Genomic DNA, 20,816 nt, shown 5'->3' on the forward strand with positions numbered 1-20,816 from the left:
AGTATCTGCCGATACCGATATCAATCCGATCCGATCTTTTTCCCTCGCTTATACAACTAAGCTGTTAATAATACATTTACCAATGCACTTTGCTTAACCCAGCCATCTAAACAGCATGTTCAATCTGTGGAACAATATTTATTCCCTAAATGAAACGCTATATAGCCCAGAACATAGACTCAGTCATAAATGCACTAATGCTGCTTCTTTTTAAGCCTTCTCTCTCTCTCTCTCTCTCTCTCTCTCTCTCTCTCTCTCTCTCTCTCTCTCTCTCTCTCTCTCTCTCTCTCTCTCTCACACACACACAGACACACACGCACGCACGCACGCACGCACGCACGCGCCCACACACACACACACACACACACACACACACACACACACACACACACACACACACACACACACACACACACTGTCCCTGGTCTCACCTACTTGTGTGAAACACGGGGAGGGGAATTTACGCATCAAGGGTAAACAGGGACACACGTGCTAATCTAGTTTTATTTGGCGTTTTGGTGTGTGTTCATTAGGGTTTATTTTGAATAGGGCTGTGCAATAACATCGATACGGCAATATATCGCAATATTTTTTTCCGCAATACTGTATCAATATTTCAGAACAATGTCGTGATATATCGCCATATCGATTTTTTGCACAGCCATCTGTTCAGGGACACAATAAGAATACTTTTTATTTCAGTGCATTCAGTAACACACTCAACACTCTGTAGTTTTGACTCAATTTGTGCACTAAGTTAGCAATATAAAGTGATGTACATATTATTAATGAATGAATGAATGAAGTATTTATTTGTCCGTTAGGAAAATTGGTTTGTACATCATGGTCGTTGGCAAAAAGGACATCAAAAACATCAGACAAGACAACAGCAGAAGACAAGACAACAATTATTATTGGCAACATCAACACATCACAAGATTGGGCTAGGGGAGGGGTTGGGTGGGTGGTGCTGGGGGGGGGGGGGGGTATCAGACTCCGTTTATTAGTCCAATGGATGTGGGGATGAATGTTCTGTTTGTCCTTGTTGTTCTATGGAGTGGGGTTCTGAACCTGCGTCCTGAGGGGAGTGGTTTATATTGGCTGTTGAGTGGGTGAGTGATGTCTGTTATAATCCGGTTTGCTACCTGGGTGGTACACAGCGAGTTGTATTTTCAGCTCTATTTTTAAATTTTCAGTAAATTATGTAGAGTCTTGCAATATATCGCAATATGTATTGTATCGCAATGTATCGTGATACAACCATATCGTGACCCATGTATCGTGATACGTATTGTATCGTGAGGTCCTTGCCAATACCCAGCCCTAATTTTGAATAGCGTAAATCTGCCGCTTCATTATCCAGAAAGTGTGTAGATTTGATGTCACTTCTAGATGGGAATGGTAACGTATTGATCGTGATATTCTGGTGTGTTTATGCTGCGGAATTGACCGCGGCTGGCAGTGTGTTTTGTGGCTCTCACCGTTGCTGCTGTCGGGTTGTGTGTGATACAGCGACTTTGTTTCAGGCAGTCTGCAGTGTTGGAGTTTCCAACGCTTAAAAACGCTCGACTGTTTCTCCTCCTTGATAAACACAGCTGACATGACAACACAGTGCAGCAGGTCTCACATGCTGCGGTGCTGCATTCACGTCTCTCTTCACCGCGACGGTGCGTTGCTCAAAGTGACAACGTGATAGTTAGACTATGGATCGGATCGGATTCTACTTATTTTCCCCCTCAAATATCCGAGTGATTTTGGCCGGATCGGCACCGATACCGATACTGAGTATCGGACTATCCCTAGTTTGTAAGCCATGTTATAAGCCATTATTTTTCGTTCGGCTGTTTAGTCCGGACCGTGGTCCGAGGGAGGTTTCACACCTGTCAGTGTGAAGGGCTGTGTGAAGTGTCTGTGTGACCTTTATTGTGAAGGACTGTGTGAAGTGTCTGTTGGACTTTTATTGTGAAGGACTGTGTTAAGTGTGTTTTGGATTTTTATTCAGAATAATACAATGATTATTACCATGGTGCAAAACCATGTTCTGATTGGTCGAATTGCACGAAATTCAGCACTGCACTACGTCGGGTCCCCAGCAGCACTGGGCTATATTCTAGCAGTATATTTTATGCTAGGCCAGACTATATTCGAGTATAGGTTGGCGGGGGCCGTTAATCTGGCCTGCTACACCTTATAGATGGCCGCTGAAATTGCACGAACAGAACTCAAGTGAAATCCACTAAACTAAACTTCAGTGAACTTTACTGATCTGAATGAAACCAAACAAAACAAAGTGAAACTGAACTAAATTGAAACTGCCTGGCCAATATGAGATCTGCTCAGTGAAACATCAAAGTGTCAGTCAGACCTTGTTCTGCAGCGCCTCCAGTTTACTCTGCTGTGCCTCCAGTTTGCTCTGCTGTGCCTCTGTGTGGCTCTTTGTCTCCTGGCCGGCGGCAGAAAGTGAGGACTCCAGCATGAAAACTGGGACAGAGACAAACAAATTGCAAAAGTTCAGTTTAAGTTAAATTGCATAAACTGGTATAAATATGAATTTTAACAGTATATCGCTACAACAAATATGAATGTATTCATTTGAGTTCTGTTTCCATCTTGTGAATGATTGGTACTAAATAATGATGCTTCTTCTTGCTATCAGTGATTCAACAACAGATGTATGAAAACATTTCAGTAATACCTTTATAGAGAAGGAGAATATTCACTCCGGCCAGCAAGATGAGGAAAGCAACAGCCACGTATAAGCACCACTGCCTTTTTGGCTGCTTCGACTTCCCATCTGAAACACAAATAAAAAACTACAATAGAAAACAGTAGAATATCAGGGCGTCCTGCAGGAGAATGGCCTCTAGAGGCAGCATCTCAATAGAAAACAGTAGAATATCAGCGCATCCTGCAGGAGAATGGCCTCTAGAGGCAGCATCTCAATAGAAAACAGATGAGCCGTGTCCTGCAGGAGAATGGCCTCTAGAGGCAGCATCTCAATAGAAAACAGAATATCAGCGCGTCCTGCAGGAGAATGGCCTCTAGAGGCAGCATCTCAATAGAAAACAGTAAAATATGAGCAGTGTCCTGCAGGAGAATGGCCTCTAGAGGCAACATCTCAATAGAAAACAGTAGAATATGAGCCGTGTCCTGCAGGAGAATGGCCTCTTGAGGCAGCATCTCAATAGAAAACAGTAGAATATGAGCCGTGTCCTGCAGGAGAATGGCCTCTAGAGGCAGCATCTCAATAGAAAACAGTAGAATATGAGTCGTGTCCTGCAGGAGAATGGCCTCTAGAGGCAGCATCTCAATAGAAAACAGTAGAATATGAGCCGTGTCCTGCAGGAGAATGGCCTCTAGAGGCAGCATCTCAATAGAAAACAGTAGAATATGAGCCGTGTCCTGCAGGAGAATGGCCTCTAGAGGCAGCATCTCAATAGAAAACAGTAGAATATGAGCAGTGTCCTGCAGGAGAATGGCCTCTAGAGGCAGCATCTCAATAGAAAACAGTAGAATATGAGCCGTGTCCTGCAGGAGAATGGCCTCTAGAGGCAGCATCTCAATAGAAAACAGTAGAATATGAGCCGTGTCCTGCAGGAGAATGGCCTCTAGAGGCAGCATCTCAATAGAAAACAGTAGAATATGAGTTGTGTCCTGCAGGAGAATGGCCTCTAGAGGCAGCATCTCAATAGAAAACAGTAGAATATGAGCCGTGTCCTGCAGGAGAATGGCCTCTAGAGGCAGCATCTCAATAGAAAACAGTAGAATATGAACCGTGTCCTGCAGGAGAATGGCCTCTAGAGGCAGCATCTCAATAGAAAACAGTAGAATATGAGCCGTGTCCTGCAGGGGAATGGCCTCTAGAGGCAGCATGTCAATAGAAAACAGTAGAATATCAGGGCGTCCTGCAGGAGAATGGCCTCTTGAGGCAGCATCTCAATAGAAAACAGTAGAATATGAGCCGTGTCCTGCAGGGGAATGGCCTCTAGACTAGAGGCAGCATGTCAATAGAAAACAGTAGAATATCAGGGCGTCCTGCAGGAGAATGGCCTCTAGAGGCAGCATCTCAATAGAAAACAGTAGAATATCAGCGCATCCTGCAGGAGAATGGCCAGAGGCAGCATCTCAATAGAAAACAGATGAGCCATGTCCTGCAGGAGAATGGCCTCTAGAGGCAGCATCTCAATAGAAAACAGAATATCAGCGCGTCCTGCAGGAGAATGGCCTCTAGAGGCAGCATCTCAATAGAAAACAGTAGAATATGAGCAGTGTCCTGCAGGAGAATGGCCTCTAGAGGCAACATCTCAATAGAAAACAGTAGAATATGAGCCGTGTCCTGCAGGAGAATGGCCTCTTGAGGCAGCATCTCAATAGAAAACAGTAGAATATGAGCCGTGTCCTGCAGGAGAATGGCCTCTAGAGGCAGCATCTCAATAGAAAACAGTAGAATATGAGTCGTGTCCTGCAGGAGAATGGCCTCTAGAGGCAGCATCTCAATAGAAAACAGTAGAATATGAGCAGTGTCCTGCAGGAGAATGGCCTCTAGAGGCAACATCTCAATAGAAAACAGTAGAATATGAGCCGTGTCCTGCAGGAGAATGGCCTCTTGAGGCAGCATCTCAATAGAAAACAGTAGAATATGAGCCGTGTCCTGCAGGAGAATGGCCTCTAGAGGCAGCATCTCAATAGAAAACAGTAGAATATGAGTCGTGTCCTGCAGGAGAATGGCCTCTAGAGGCAGCATCTCAATAGAAAACAGTAGAATATGAGCCGTGTCCTGCAGGAGAATGGCCTCTAGAGGCAGCATCTCAATAGAAAACAGTAGAATATGAGACGTGTCCTGCAGGAGAATGGCCTCTAGAGGCAGCATCTCAATAGAAAACAGTAGAATATGAGCAGTGTCCTGCAGGAGAATGGCCTCTAGAGGCAGCATCTCAATAGAAAACAGTAGAATATGAGCCGTGTCCTGCAGGAGAATGGCCTCTAGAGGCAGCATCTCAATAGAAAACAGTAGAATATGAGCCGTGTCCTGCAGGAGAATGGCCTCTAGAGGCAGCATCTCAATAGAAAACAGTAGTATATGAGCAGTGTCCTGCAGGAGAATGGCCTCTAGAGGCAACATCTCAATAGAAAACAGTAGAATATGAGCCGTGTCCTGCAGGAGAATGGCCTCTAGAGGCAACATCTCAATAGAAAACAGTAGAATATGAGCCGTGTCCTGCAGGAGAATGGCCTCTAGAGGCAGCATCTCAATAGAAAACAGTAGAATATGAGCCGTGTCCTGCAGGAGAATGGCCTCTTGAGGCAGCATCTCAATAGAAAACAGTAGAATATGAGCCGTGTCCTGCAGGAGAATGGCCTCTAGAGGCAGCATCTCAATAGAAAACAGTAGAATATGAGCCGTGTCCTGCAGGAGAATGGCCTCTAGAGGCAGCATCTCAATAGAAAACAGTAGAATATGAGCAGTGTCCTGCAGGAGAATGGCCTCTATAGGCAGCATCTCAATAGAAAACAGTAGAATATGAGCTGTGTCCTGCAGGAGAATGGCCTCTAGAGGCAGCATCTCAATAGAAAACAGTAGAATATGAGCAGTGTCCTGCAGGAGAATGGCCTCTAGAGGCAGCATCTCAATAGAAAACAGTCGAATATGAGCCGTGTCCTGCAGGAGAATGGCCTCTAGAGGCAGCATCTCAATAGAAAACAGTAGAATATGAGTTGTGTCCTGCAGGAGAATGGCCTCTAGAGGCAGCATCTCAATAGAAAACAGTAGAATATGAGCCGTGTCCTGCAGGAGAATGGCCTCTAGAGGCAGCATCTCAATAGAAAACAGTAGAATATGAGCAGTGTCCTGCAGGAGAATGGCCTCTAGAGGCAGCATCTCAATAGAAAACAGTAGAATATGAGCCGTGTCCTGCAGGAGAATGGCCTCTAGAGGCAGCATCTCAATAGAAAACAGTAGAATATGAGTTGTGTCCTGCAGGAGAATGGCCTCTAGAGGCAGCATCTCAATAGAAAACAGTAGAATATGAGCGGTGTCCTGCAGGAGAATGGCCTCTAGAGGCAGCATCTCAATAGAAAACAGTAGAATATGAGCCGTGTCCTGCAGGAGAATGGCCTCTAGAGGCAGCATCTTAATAGAAAACAGTAGAATATGAGCCGTGTTCTGCAGGAGAATGGCCTCTAGAGGCAGCATCTCAATAGAAAACAGTAGAATATGAGCCGTGTTCTGCAGGAGAATGGCCTCTAGAGGCAGCATCTCAATAGAAAACAGTAGAATATGAGCCGTGTCCTGCAGGAGAATGGCCTCTAGAGGCAGCATCTCAATAGAAAACAGTAGAATATGAGCCGTGTCCTGCAGGAGAATGGCCTCTAGAGGCAGCATCTCAATAGAAAACAGTAGAATATGAGTTGTGTCCTGCAGGAGAATGGCCTCTAGAGGCAGCATCTCAATAGAAAACAGTAGAATATGAGCGGTGTCCTGCAGGAGAATGGCCTCTAGAGGCAGCATCTCAATAGAAAACAGTAGAATATGAGCCGTGTCCTGCAGGAGAATGGCCTCTAGAGGCAGCATCTCAATAGAAAACAGTAGAATATGAGCCGTGTCCTGCAGGAGAATGGCCTCTAGAGGCAGCATCTCAATAGAAAACAGTAGAATATGAGCCGTGTCCTGCAGGAGAATGGCCTCTAGAGGCAGCATCTTAATAGAAAACAGTAGAATATGAGCCGTGTCCTGCAGGAGAATGGCCTCTAGAGGCAGCATCTCAATAGAAAACAGTAGAATATAAGCCGTGTTCTGCAGGAGAATGGCCTCTAGAGGCAGCATCTTAATAGAAAACAGTAGAATATGAGCCGTGTCCTGCAGGAGAATGGCCTCTAGAGGCAGCATCTCAATAGAAAACAGTAGAATATGAGCCGTGTCCTGCAGGAGAATGGCCTCTAGAGGCAGCATCTCAATAGAAAACAGTAGAATATAAATAATAATAATAATAATAATAATGATTGGATTTATATAGCGCTTTTTCTAGACACCCAAAGCGCTTCACAGGAATCATTATTCATTCACACCATTCGTACCAGTGGTGGTAAGCTACGGGTGATGTAGCCACAGCTGCCCTGGGGAAGACTGACGGAAGCGTGGCAGCCATTTCGCGCCTACGGCCTCTCCGACCACCACCAACATTCATAGACATTCATACGAGCCGTGTCCTGCAGGAGAATGGCCTCTAGAGGCAGCATCTCAATAGAAAACAGTAGAATATGAGCCGTGTCCTGCAGGAGAATGGCCTCTAGAGGCAGCATCTCAATAGAAAACAGTAGAATATGAGCCGTGTCCTGCAGGAGAATGGCCTCTAGAGGCAGCATCTCAATAGAAAACAGTAGAATATGAGCCGTGTCCTGCAGGAGAATGGCCTCTAGAGGCAGCATCTCACCATTTCCTGCCAATTGATAGGCTAATTATGAGCTGTGGCAGCAGGGCTGGTATTGTTTTCACCTTGTGTGTGTGTGTGTGTGTGTGTGTGTGTGTGTGTGTGTGTGTGTGTGTGTGTGTGTGTGTGTGTGTGTGTGTGTGTGTGTGTGTGTGTGTGAGTGATCATCGTGGCAAAATGTGCTGCTGCTATGAGCAGTAAACATTGCATGAGAAGCTGATGGGATGGTATGATTGTTCCAGTTATTAGTCGGTTGCCGAGGTGTTACCTTGCCATACAGGGTGATATGGGTTGGGAACCGGTGGAGATTAGACTAAAGGGAGAAATGATACGGCTATGGAACCGCTTCATTAATATGCCAGAGAGTAGGTTAACAAAGAAGGTCTTCAACTGGGACAAGGCTCATAGTCACCCCTGGATAAAGGAAATTTGTTCTACTCTTAGAGAGGCAGACCTGGCATATTTTTCACAACATGCTTTGCTGTAATGTTAATATGTTGAAACAAAAGTTATCTCTTAATTACAGAGAGGGATGGGCAAACGACATATGGTCTAAACCTAAGCTTAGATCATATGTTCAGATGAAGCAGCGTTTTGGTCCTGAGCCCTATGTCACTTCCTTTCTAACCAGAAACCAGAGGTCTTTATGTGCTCAGCTGAGAATTGGTATTCTGCCTCTTGCCATTGAAGTAGGGCGGTTCACAGCTATACCAGAAGAGAACAGGATATGCAATGTCTGTGATCTAAAGGATGTTGAAAATGAGTTTCATTTCATGTTTTATTGTACTTTATATGATGATTTGAGGATTTCCTTATTTGACGAAATGCAAAAGCAAAGACCTGAGCTCTTCTGGGCAGATGATGGCCAGAAGTTGGAGTGGTTGTTTAAGACTGAGGTATTTAAGACTGCTAACTTTATCTCTAGGGCCTGGAATAGAAGGCAAGCACAGCTCTTTAAGTAGGTTCAGGTGGTGGTTTTCATGCTGTACAACTTTACTGTATGTATTTTGGGTGTTTTCTGTTGGTTTTATGTTTTGATCATTGTTTGTTTAAATGATGAACAGTACTGGTGTCCTGTAAGCCCACGTGGGCTGGGCTTCATTCGAAGCATGACACTTAAATAAAGAAAATCAATCAATCAATCAATCAATGTTACCAGCAAAACAGAGTATATAGAGTATATTGTATATGACTTATGAAAGAAGTACTGAACTTTTCCGCACGGTATTTTTATTCCCAATTTCCATTTACAAGCAGGTCAAATTTAATTTGGATAACGGATAATGACTCGTTTTCCATTTTTTGTTTTTTATTATCAAAGAAAAAAGGGAAACAACTCATTTTTCATTTCCTCATTTCAAAATGAAAAAAATGGATGGTCGCCAAGTACACAGACCATGGAGGTATGGGGCAACACCCACAAAAGCACCCTACAAGTGTTATGCAGACTACAGAAGAGCAATAAGGATGGTACACAATGTGGGATATCATGAAAATACTAACGCACCGTTTTTAAAGTCATATACGTTGAAGCTCATGGATCTGGTAAAATTTTAAACTTCACAAATAATATACAAGGCAAGAAATGATTTACTTCCTTGCAACATACAAAAAATGAAGTTGGGGAAAACTTAATTTAAAGCAACGCTATGTTCGCACCATTGAGTCTTAGTTTGTGCATCTCAATTTGTGGCGTGACTTTGTGGAACAGTTTGGAAGAAGATATTAAAATGAGTAAAACATATTGCAGTTTAAAAATAGGTACAGAAACACAATTTTTGGGAAATATAGAAATCAGGAAGGGGGATGCAATGCACGATAGTGGTAATGTTGACAGCTTAAAAAAGACTTGAATGAACAAGGTTGTTGATTAGAGTAGCTGTGTTATTAAAATGTTGATAATTATGTATGTCAATTTAGTCTAGTTGTGTATGATGAACACTGGAACAGTTAGATGAATGTGTATCTGTTGAGTTTAAGTATTATTAGAGAATAGGGGTAGGACTAGACAAGCATCTGCTTCCTCCTACTCCTTTTTGGACAAGATCATGCCAATTTTATTACTTATTTAGTTTGTTTTTGTTTTTTGTGTATATACACGTGTGTGTGTGTGTGTGTGTGTGTGTGTGTGTATATATATATATAACATTTCTTTAATCCAAGAGTGAGACTCAGATATTAGCTTTGAAAAGACTCACATAGGGCGTCGGTAGTGTAGCGGTAGATTCCCTGCCTACCAACACGAGGGTCACAGGTTTGCGCCCCCGTGTTACCTCCGGCTTCCTGACAGACTCATATAAGCTCTACTTCACGCACTCACCTTTAAACTGTAATTGGCTGTAGATATTGCCACTGCTGCTGACTGGCTCAACGTCGTCGTACACCTTATCGTCCTCGTTCACCACCGTCTCCATGACAACAGATTGGTCCTCACCTGCTCTAGCGGGAGCTCTTCTAGGCTGCATTATTACGAGTCGTCCTCACCTCCTAGCAGGAGCTGTTATAGGCTGTGTGACGTAGGTCAAACCAAACTGCTCTGGGGAGGAAGTATCTGTTCTGAGGGTGAGGCAATAAAAACTCAGCATCAAAAACACTTGTGTTGCAAAGGCAGAGTAGGGTGGGCCCTGCCAACCTGCAATTTGCATAATGTGCAAATTGTGTGCAGCTATTGCGAATTCACTCTTGTTTCAAAGTTTTTTTTTGTTTATTTTACATCTATGGGCCCTATCTACCTCCTGGCCTTAAAATAGCGTTTAACGCCAGGCTCAGCGCTATTAGTGGGCGTGGTCAGGCGCAGTCCCTATTTTCCCCTCGGCGTTAAACCTGGCAGTAACCTTTTAACCACACCTTTTAGGCGTAGAATTATTCACAACTGTGGTCATAGGTGAACTGCAGTTATGCTATGACATTCTTCCTTTCGAAGCGCCGATCCACTCGATCCAGTCCGGGTTGCGTCTGCATGCTGTCATCTCTTCATGCCAATTTGGATATCTCAGCACATCACAGATCATAGCCTGAATAAAACAATTCAACCTACAGCCAGGCAAATACAGATCTGTTCAGCAGGGCTGATGGTCTCCCTGTAGCCTCCAATATAGAACGTTAACTATTGGTGACATTCCTGATACCATCCAATTCCATGATCTTTATGTTGTAAACACATAACTTTCACAATAGTGAACACTTGGCTCATTCAGGGCAGGTAGTTTTATAACTTGTAGGCTACCTGCTGCTCCTGCACATCACAGCACAGGCTAAATGATGCGACATAAATATGCATTATGTAAAGTCATGGCATTAATGTGTTTTTGTTGAAAAAGTATTTGAGTCTTGTCAAGTCTTGTTGGAGCAGATGGTGTTACGGTTGTCACTCGACTATAATGTAACACGTTGTATTTGCAACGGCTATATATAGGGCCTGGATTACATGTATGTTTCACATAGGGTTGTGTTAAGTTTTATTTTGTCCAATATTGAAATGTCCTAGAATTGCATGTTGTGTTAACATAAATATTATTTCTATCTACCACTGCTTAGGCTGATTTGGTTGCTTTTTCTTGTAAAAATGTATTAAGCCGCAATGCATGCTGGGAGATGCACATGTGTGTCTGTGTGTGGCATTTAGTAGGGGAGTCGGCGCACTGAATAAGGCCTGGTTTTGAAAAGCACTAAGCGCTAAATTAACACCAGTCGGGAAGATAGCGTTTAAGGCCGAAACGCCGATTCTGGCCTATTCTGGCACTGCGCCACGCCTCTTCGGCGTAAAGCGCATTTCGGGGCCTAAAAACATGATGCTATCTTCCCGGGTTAGTTTTTTTTGCGTTTAATGCCAGTTTAGCGCCAGGGGGAAGATACAGCCCTATATGTCTGTGTGGGATACCTTTGCAAGACGATACTGGGTGGGTGGTGAAACACGGATTGGATCGAGTCGATATTCTACGCAAGGATTGATAGGTGAGACCCCTGGGATGTATTACCGCCCGGCCTACCGGGCCCAGGCCCAGGGGCCCATAAACCAGAGCCTCTTCACAGGGCCACCACATCCCTTGCCCAGGCCTGGGATGAACTAATCCCTTTACACCACTGATATGGTATTCAAAATAGTTGTCCAAGTCTAAATGAGGATAAAAACCCACCTATCTTGTCTCCATGCTTTATCTCTCGTCCACTCTTTTCCTCGTTATCTCTCTCATGATTAAAGTCCTAAATTCCCACATCGCCTTGCTGTTAATTACCCATGTTTAATACATTTTGAAACCTGTGGTGCAAAATAAAATGTGAGAGGAGGTAGGAAGGAGAGGGTGGTAGCAAAGGCAAGTAAGTATGAACGGACGGGGGAGAGTTTCAAGCAGAATAGTTGAATTTAAAAAGAGGAAGGGTGGATGAGAAGAAGTAACAAAGAAAGGAGAGCATTTGGTAAATGAGTTGTGACACTTTAGGGCCTCTTCTCCTTCCTCAATCGGCTTTTCATCATCCCCAGGATATTATGACACACACTGCCTGCCTGCGCACACAGATAGCACATGGACACACACACACACACACACACACACACACACACACACACACACACACACACACACACACACACACACACACACAGTCTCAGGAGTCTCCATATTGTAGTTCCAGTTGGTTAGGTCTCACACCCTGGCACACAATAGGCAGTAAGACAAATCAACCCAGAAACTGTCTGACTGTGTCTTAATGGTCACCTTGTATACAGTAGTGACAAGGAATTACACAGGAAGTCGAATGGTTAAATAAGATTGCTTTATGTAGGGGAGAGCAGGGCATGTGGTCACACTGTTCACTCATTGGTGTATTTCTCACTAGTGCCTTACTACTGAGAAACTATATTCACATAACACTTCATAATAACTGTACGCTACGAAACACTAAATAGGCTACGTTTTTCAATATACTGATGGGGACATTCCTTTCTTTACTTTGAGTCTCTTTTAGTCCAGCACCAGTTTTTTCAACTGCTGGGGGGATGTTTGGGGATGTTACAGTATTTAGCGCCCCAACCCTATATTTTTTGACAAAATGTTCCATAAGTTTATGGACATGGCGCCTCAAGTAAGCAGTTTCATTATATTTATTTATTATTATTATAGGCATATGTTTTTATTTATTTATAATAGTTATGTTCATTGTTGTTCTGTCTACAAAATATACCTTGACAGGCTGTCTGGAGATTTAAATTTTAAATTTGCGCTGCTTGCTGGTGCTGCCTCACCCTTCTGGCTGGTGCACTGTGTTAATGAGCCTATCTCGGCAAATGACATAAGATAAGACAGTGGTTGAAGCTTAAAGGTCCCATACTGTGAAAATGGGTTTTGTGGTTTGTATAAACTTGAAGGTGTTAACCAACATCTGTAAAAGTATGAAATCACTTGCTACAGTCATTCCTCTCCCTCCCCTGCCACAAATTGGGAGCCCCAGGAGAGGGCGAATCAGAGTTCCAGAATTTGCATGGATTTACTACGTAATTTGCCGCCAACCAATAGGCGTAGAGCAAAAAATTCACAGGGCCCGTCCAGAGCCCGCCCCCTCACAGCCCCTCACACAAATCGCTAATTTGCTACATAATGATGTACACTTTTCCTGAAGCATCATCAGCCATCACCAGCGTCGGAGAGCGCAGCAACACATGAACACACCTGCAACCGAGAAATCCTCCAGCTACCTAGCTGATAAAGGATCTGTCTGTAGACATTGAGAATAGTATTTGACATATATTTGACATACTGTCAAATATATTTCATCTTTTTTTTAAATACTATTTACTTGTTATTTACTCGTTAAATACTATACTCGTATAATTTATGTGATTGATACTGCACCACTTTACTGCTACAGTGGAACATTCCTGTGATTTTGCAGCATAGCATGGTCCTGCACAAGCATTGTTGTGTGTATTTTCTATAATAAAATAAGTAGATTCTGTAAGAAGTCAGTGTTACTGTTTATCTACATGGATTTGTAAGAAAGTACAACACAATTACGTTGCTCAAATGTATTGTCATGTACAGTATCCATGTTGGCCATATTTGGCAAATCAACGCATGCACAGAATACACAACTGCTATACTATAATAATACCTCTAATCTGTAAGGGTCCATAGTCTGATTTTGTTCATTGCATTCTGAAGTGAGAATACATTAACATATAAACATACACGCCAAGATGATCCTGAACATGCTGATTCTTCTGGCAACCTAAAGGAATGAGAACGGGTAACTGTTATTGCATTTTGCAAGCTTCAGAACATTACAATGACATGTATTATTTTGCACAGGCAATTTAGAGTAGATGTGAGTAACGTTACTGTACAGACTATTGTAACATACAACAAACCATAAAGGTATCAACTCAGTAAGATGGTATACATGGGTGGAATGGCCAAGCCTCCATGTCATGCAGTTATTGACTATTTCAGCTATAGTTGTAAAACTGATGAGCTAGCTTTATTGCTGAATGACACTGGCATGAATTAGCGTTACAACAGTCATGTCCAAATTAATAGATAGCATAGGACACAATAAGCATTATTGTTTACATGTGTCATGTCAATATTTGTATCCCTTGATGAATCTTCACATCAATTTGATGCATTTGAATGTGAATGAACGTTAAAAGCGTATGTCTGCTGTGGATTAGCCAGACAGCAGCAGTACATCCACACAGCAGCCAAGCTAGGCGTTTATTGCTTATTAAAAAGGATCCCCATTATCTGCCGCCTAGACAACAGCTAGTCTTCCTGGGGTAAATGAGTTGTGACACTTTAGGGCCTCTTCTCCTTCCTCAATCGGCTTTTCATCATCCCCAGGATATTATGACACACACTGCCTGCCTGCGCACACAGATAGCACATGGACACACACAGAGATGGGCAGTATTTGAAATACTTGTATTTGAAATACGTATTTCAACTACTTTTTGGTATTTTGTAATTTGTATTTGGCTGGGCAGAGAAAAATTAGATGTAATTTGTATCAAGATACTTTCAGATCTTGTATTTTGTGTATTTCAAATACATAAAATACATTTTTCTTTTTATTCTCAAATTGACACATGTAAACATTGACACAGGTTTAAACTAAAGATGGAGAAATTAGTTGTACTAAAAACAACTAAGTGAACTAAACTGAAACCTGATATGAATAAACAGAGAAATTACTTGTACTAAAAGACAACTAACTGGACTGAACTGAAACCTGATTTGAATAGGAGAAATTAGTTGTACTAAAAACAACTAAGTGAACTAAACTGAACTGAAACCTGATATGAAAAGATGGAGAAATAAGGTGTATTGAAAAACAACTAACTGAACTGAAACCTGATGTGAAAAGATGGAGAAATTAGTTGTACTAAAAACAACTACCGGTAAGTGAACTAAACTGAAACCTGATATGAATAAACAGAGAAATTACTTGTACTAAAAAACAACTAACTGGACTGAACTGAAACCTGATTTGAATAGGAGAAATTAGTTGTACTAAAAACATCTAAGTGAACTAAACTGAACTGAAACCTGATATGAAAAGATGGAGAAATAAGGTGTATTGAAAAACAACTAACTGAACTGAAACCTGATGTGAAAAGATGGAGAAATTAGTTGTACAAAAAAACTACTAAGTGAACGAAAATGAAACCTGATATGAATAGATGGAGAAATAAGTTGAAAAAACAACTAACTGAACTAAACTGAAACCTGATATGATTCAAATAGATTGAGAAAGAAAGTTGTATTGAAAAACTAACTAACTGAACTAAACTGAAACCTGATGTGAATAGCTGAAGAAATAAGTTGTACTGGAAAAAAACCAACTAACTGAACTATACTAAAACCTGATATGAATAGATTGAGAAATAAGTTGTACTGAAAAAAAACCTAACTGAACTAAACTGAAACCTGATTTGAATAGGAGAAATTAGTTGTACTGAAAAACAACTAACTGTCATAAACCTGATTTGAATAGATGGAGAAATTAGTTATACTGGAAAAACTATAACTGAACACCAAAGTACCCTAATAAAAATCAAAAATGTCTTTCTGTTGCTACAAGGATGTCTGAGCTTCACTGTGCATAATGATGGCTGTGCAGATTCTGACACTAGAATGGTGTTGCCACTGCTGATAGTGGAAAGTTGTATTCAGTGAGTGATTGTTCTTTAAAGGAGAACTTACCTCCAAAACACTTTTTTTCAGCTTTTAACCAATATATATGACTTTGGGGGTGATGTGTGAAGAATTCTGGTCAGAATTTCCACATTTGACACCAAACTGTTGCCATTTTACCATTTGTATCATTTTTCAGCAGCATACCTGGCATAAGCGCCCTCTAAGGGTCCAACACTGCTTTTTTTTGTGCCCTCAAATGAATGGGATATTTGGTACAACCTGACGTCACGGTGGGTTTAGCGCGTGCATCTGGTGCATCTCCAAAGCCTATACAACTAGGCAAGATGGAAAAACCTTACTTAGTATCAGGCTCCAGAGGGCTCTAACTGAAGTAAAAAAAAATCTGTTTGCTCTTAAAATACTGAACCAAACGTCGTCAAAGTTGGCACATGTCTTAATTATAGTTAGTTTCCCGCTGAATGTGTCATTACTTTATTGATATCTTACCTGGATAAGCTCGAATGATGATGTTTATATTATCAGTCCGAGTTGCAAGCACTGTCTCCAGCCCAGGCAGGCGAGAGTCGTACTGTTACATGGACGAGCCCCAAGCTCCGCGGGCGCGCGCAGCAGGCCAGCAGCAGCTGGGCTCTCTGTGCTCTGAGAGCAGCAGAGAGAGCAGTCTGATATTTCCGCAAACAAATATGGTCGCAGTTTAGCGCACATGTAAAATATAACGCTATACTACCCCCAGCAGCAGCTGGGCTCTCTCGGACTCGGCCAGAGCAGAGAGAGCACAGTCTGACATTTCCGCGGCTATCAGTCCGACTTGGAAGCACTTTCTCTCGGCCAGTCAAACGGGAAAGTCTGCTCTCTCATGCACCCGCGGGGGCGCGCGGCAGCAGCACACAGCAGCAGTGAGAGGCGGGGGCTTTGAAGTCAGCAGAGCAGAGCGACTGGCTCTGTCTGTGTGTGTGTGAGCTCTGCGTGTGCGTGCGTGTGTGTGTCTCTGCCCTGCTCTGCCTGCGCCCTGAGAGGAAAAATCAGAGGTGTTGTAACTTTCAACAAGAATCACGAAAAGACCCAAAACGCAAATTAAAAACGGATTTCATTGCGCGGTTTATCTCTAGTTAGACGAGGGAATTACGTGGAGAAATCTCGCATTGTGTTACCCCAGAGCGAGAGGTTTGTCCTATTGTGGGTGTGCTGCTGTTAACGAGCCCATGTCACTTTGCTCTCGTAACGTAGTTTGAGTAGTTTCCATAGAGATACATGCAGAAAAATAATTAAATTTCTAGTTCGCCACTGAATGGCCAAATTGATATAACTATCAACCATTTCAGGATTTTCTGTTTCCATACAGGCCACCAGCGTTGGCTAGTTGTTGATATTTATAAAGATATTGCCCCTCTCAAATAAATTATTTTTGAGGCAGTAGGCAAACTGTAATGGCGTCGATTTCCGAAAAAAAATCTTGACTTAACACAGCCAAAGAGTCTAGTATAGACAAGAGTATATGTCATTTCTTGGTTTTTTCCATAGGTATTTTCAAATCACTGTTCTAATACATATCTAGGGGGTAAGTCCTCCTTTAAGTAATTATGTTCTAGATAGCCAGGTTGTTTTGGATTTTGTTTATGAAGCAGAAGGAGGGGAAGTCATTTTAAGGATGTAAGGATTTGAACAAGAGTCCAATTTCATGGAAGGCCTTTTTTGTTTGAGATGCAGTTTCTCATCGTTCCTCTCACCGATTCACAATTTCACAACCTTAGACAGGATGTGCATCAGGGCATTCAATTCCTGAAATGTGACCTTTTCTAGTTGTATAAATATGTTTGCACGTTAAATAAATACTGTGACGACAAGTTACTGACATGGTGGTGAATGTGAAGTTGTTTAAAGGGGACCTACTATGCCTTTTACCTATTTCAGTTATTTATATATTGTGTTATGATGTCAGATATCTATGGCTAAACATAGTCAAAGTTCCAAAACTTGAGGTTAACATGCAGAAATGCTGCCTTTAAGTCAAAAGCCCTCACAGAAGGTGATTAACAGCTGAGCTGAAGGAGAAATTAGTTCTACTGAAAAACAACTAAAACTAAAATGGAAGAACTGCAGTGTGTTAGGGAGTACACATACTGTGACAGAGGACTAAAGAGAGGATTTACTGTCTCTAAGGAAACCAGAAAATTTCACTTTTGAATAGCTGAAATCAGAGAATTAGGACATTTTCCTTAAAGAAATGTCTCTAAATGATTAATAGATCATCAAAATAGGCAATTAATTTAATATTTGGCAATTCATCTATGAATTGACTAATCGTTGCAGCTCTTTATAAGTTTTTATAAAATGTATTTTCATGTATTTTCAAAATACAAAATACGTATTTGTATCTCAAATACATTTTCAGACAGGTATTTTGTATTTGTATTGTGATACATTTTTTGAGCAAGTATTTGTAATTTGTATCAAAATATTTTATGATGTATTTTCGCCCATCTCTGGACACACACACACACACACACACACACACACACACAGTCTCAGGAGTCTCCATATTGTAGTTCCAGTTGGTTAGGTCTCACACCCTGGCACACAATAGGCAGTAAGACAAATCAACCCAGAAACTGTCTGACTGTGTCTTAATGGTCACCTTGTATACAGTAGTGACAAGGAATTACACAGGAAGTCGAATGGTTAAATAAGATTGCTTTATGTAGGGGAGAGCAGGGCATGTGGTCACACTGTTCACTCATTGGTGTATTTCTCACTAGTGCCTTACTACTGAGAAACTATATTCACATAACACTTCATAATAACTGTACGCTACGAAACACTAAATAGGCTACGTTTTTCAATATACTGATGGGGACATTCCTTTCTTTACTTTGAGTCTCTTTTAGTCCAGCTGAGCACCAGTTTTGATTGTTTCTTTTCCTCTAAATCCGAATCTGTCAAACGGTCTCACTTTCACACTCTTTTTTTGTGACTCTTTAGCTCAGTGCAGCTAGCTAAAGGAGGCTACAGGCAGCGTACAGGCACAGCTGGCCCATTCAGAGCCATGTAGCTTGCTCTAGGCTCAGTCAGCTGTTTGCTTTGAGTGACAGATCAGGTGGCCAATGAGAGGGGCACCTCACTGGAGCGCCTCATCGGCCAACCAGACCAGGGCCTTTGCAGAAAAAACTGAGTATACCGAGCTGCAGAGGATAAATACAAGATGTACGAGATGTCTCCAAATCCCAAACAGAATGCATGATCTTATTTTAAAGACCACTGACAAATGTTTAAAACAGCAGAAAACCACACAATATGGGACCTTTAAATGTTTACCTTTTATAGAATATTTTATATGTATTATTTCACACTCACTCACTGGTTGATGTATAATGAGGACATTTTGGCTTACCCATGGCAAGGTGAGTGGAGCCCCATGTTGTCTCTCTCACAGTGTGATGCTGCTTCTCTCAAATGCCCCCCTTTATATACACAAATCCACCGGCCAATTTGTGTAGTCCGCCATCTAGTGGCGCCGCCATTAGTGCGGTCGCAGGTCCCCGCAGGTAGACTGTGCTGCTGGCAGACTGCAGTAACGCTATGCCAAATGAATGACAGCGTCATAGCTGGATTGATGACGTGAGACAGTGGCCCCCATTTACTGATGAAGCCAGGTACTATCTTATTATGGATGGGGATAGTAATTATTCAAATTGTAAATAGCGGAAAAAAGACCGCTTAACGTGGAAACATGCTAATGTTAACGTTACTGTAACTAGCTAGCTAGCATAAACAATCAAGTTGCATGTAATCATTGCACACCAATTACATTAGTAAAAATTAAAACAATACGAGTATTTTATTAATCGCCTGGCTTGTGATGAGCAACAGAATGCCTAGGCATGTTAGGCAGAGATCTCGTGTTGTGCAGGCAGTGTATGGAGAGCTGTGTGCGTGTTTTTGGTACCAATTCTCTTCCTTTCTGTGCGCTCTGTCTGTAGCCTGCAGACGTTTGCAGCACGCCAGCACGACTGTGGAGCACACGTCATTTCTCCCCACTCCCCACGCCCGCTTGCTCTCATTGGCTCTCTGCTCAAGATTCCATTGTCTGTCGAGTTGTAAATATCAAACATGTTTGATAATGCCGATTCACATCATCATCATCATCAACCTTTATTTAAACAGGCAAGTTAATTAAGAACAAATTCTTATTTTCAATAACGGCCTGGTGGGAGGAAAAAAAAACCCTCCTGAGGGGAAAGGGGTTGGGGGGAAAATAAAAGCATAAAAGTTACACAGTAGCCAACAGTGAGTACAAGAACAAGGGAATCAGAGAAAAGGGGCAACATGGACAGCATCATGAGGAGCAACGACAAGTGTGTGCCATAGGCCCAATTCCAATCCGCCCCCTAAAGACTCAAGCCCTGAACCCTCAGTCCCTCTAATGGCCGCCATCTGAAAGTGGTTGAGTCATCAAGTGTGGAAGGGATCCACATTGGCTAAATAAGAGGATTGGGACAGCAGAGCCCTTTGCACTTGACAAGATGATGTTGACTCTGGCAGGTTTTGGGCTCGCTATTATATTGTTTATTGTCAAGACGCTTTGAGGGATATAATCCCTGATGAGTCTGTTCTCATCCAGGCTCTGGCTCTACATAGGTAATTTAAAAATAAATGTAGCCTACTGCAAAATCTGCAATCTGCAACATGTGTAATTATAATTAAAATAAGCATAATAATGACATGTCACCCAACATTATACACAATGTCAATACTGTACAATACAGATTCGGTAAAACTATTTCTCATTCATCAAAAAGGTTGTGGATTGCAATTGTAATAGAAATGATCGATGATTATTCTAGGATTGTGTAAAATAACTACTTGCATTCCTCTGATATAATATTTTTGTCTAATCTGACATCCCTATTAATGTAATGTTTCATTGTCAATTAAGGCATTCCAGCGCACTCGCAAACACCGCGTTCGTTTCGCGCGTGTTCTTTTATTTTTTTGACAGATATTTGCAGCCTTCCCCGTTTTACGTCACAACGCTATGCATTGTGGGCAATTCCCTTTCCGTAAGTGGCCATAGCTGCTCCCTTACGGTAAGGGGGCAGAAAGGGCTCACTCTGAGCCCTCATTCACTTTGCGATTTCACCGTGGGACATCCCTAAGCCCTCACTCCCTTCACGTGAACGCGCCTCTAAGGGCTTGAGTCAGTAAGGGGGCGAATTGGAATTGGGCCATAGTGTTGGTA

The sequence above is a fragment of the Poromitra crassiceps genome, assembly GCF_964638095.1.
Source record: "Poromitra crassiceps genome assembly, chromosome: 6".
Classification (NCBI taxonomy): domain Eukaryota; kingdom Metazoa; phylum Chordata; class Actinopteri; order Beryciformes; family Melamphaidae; genus Poromitra; species Poromitra crassiceps.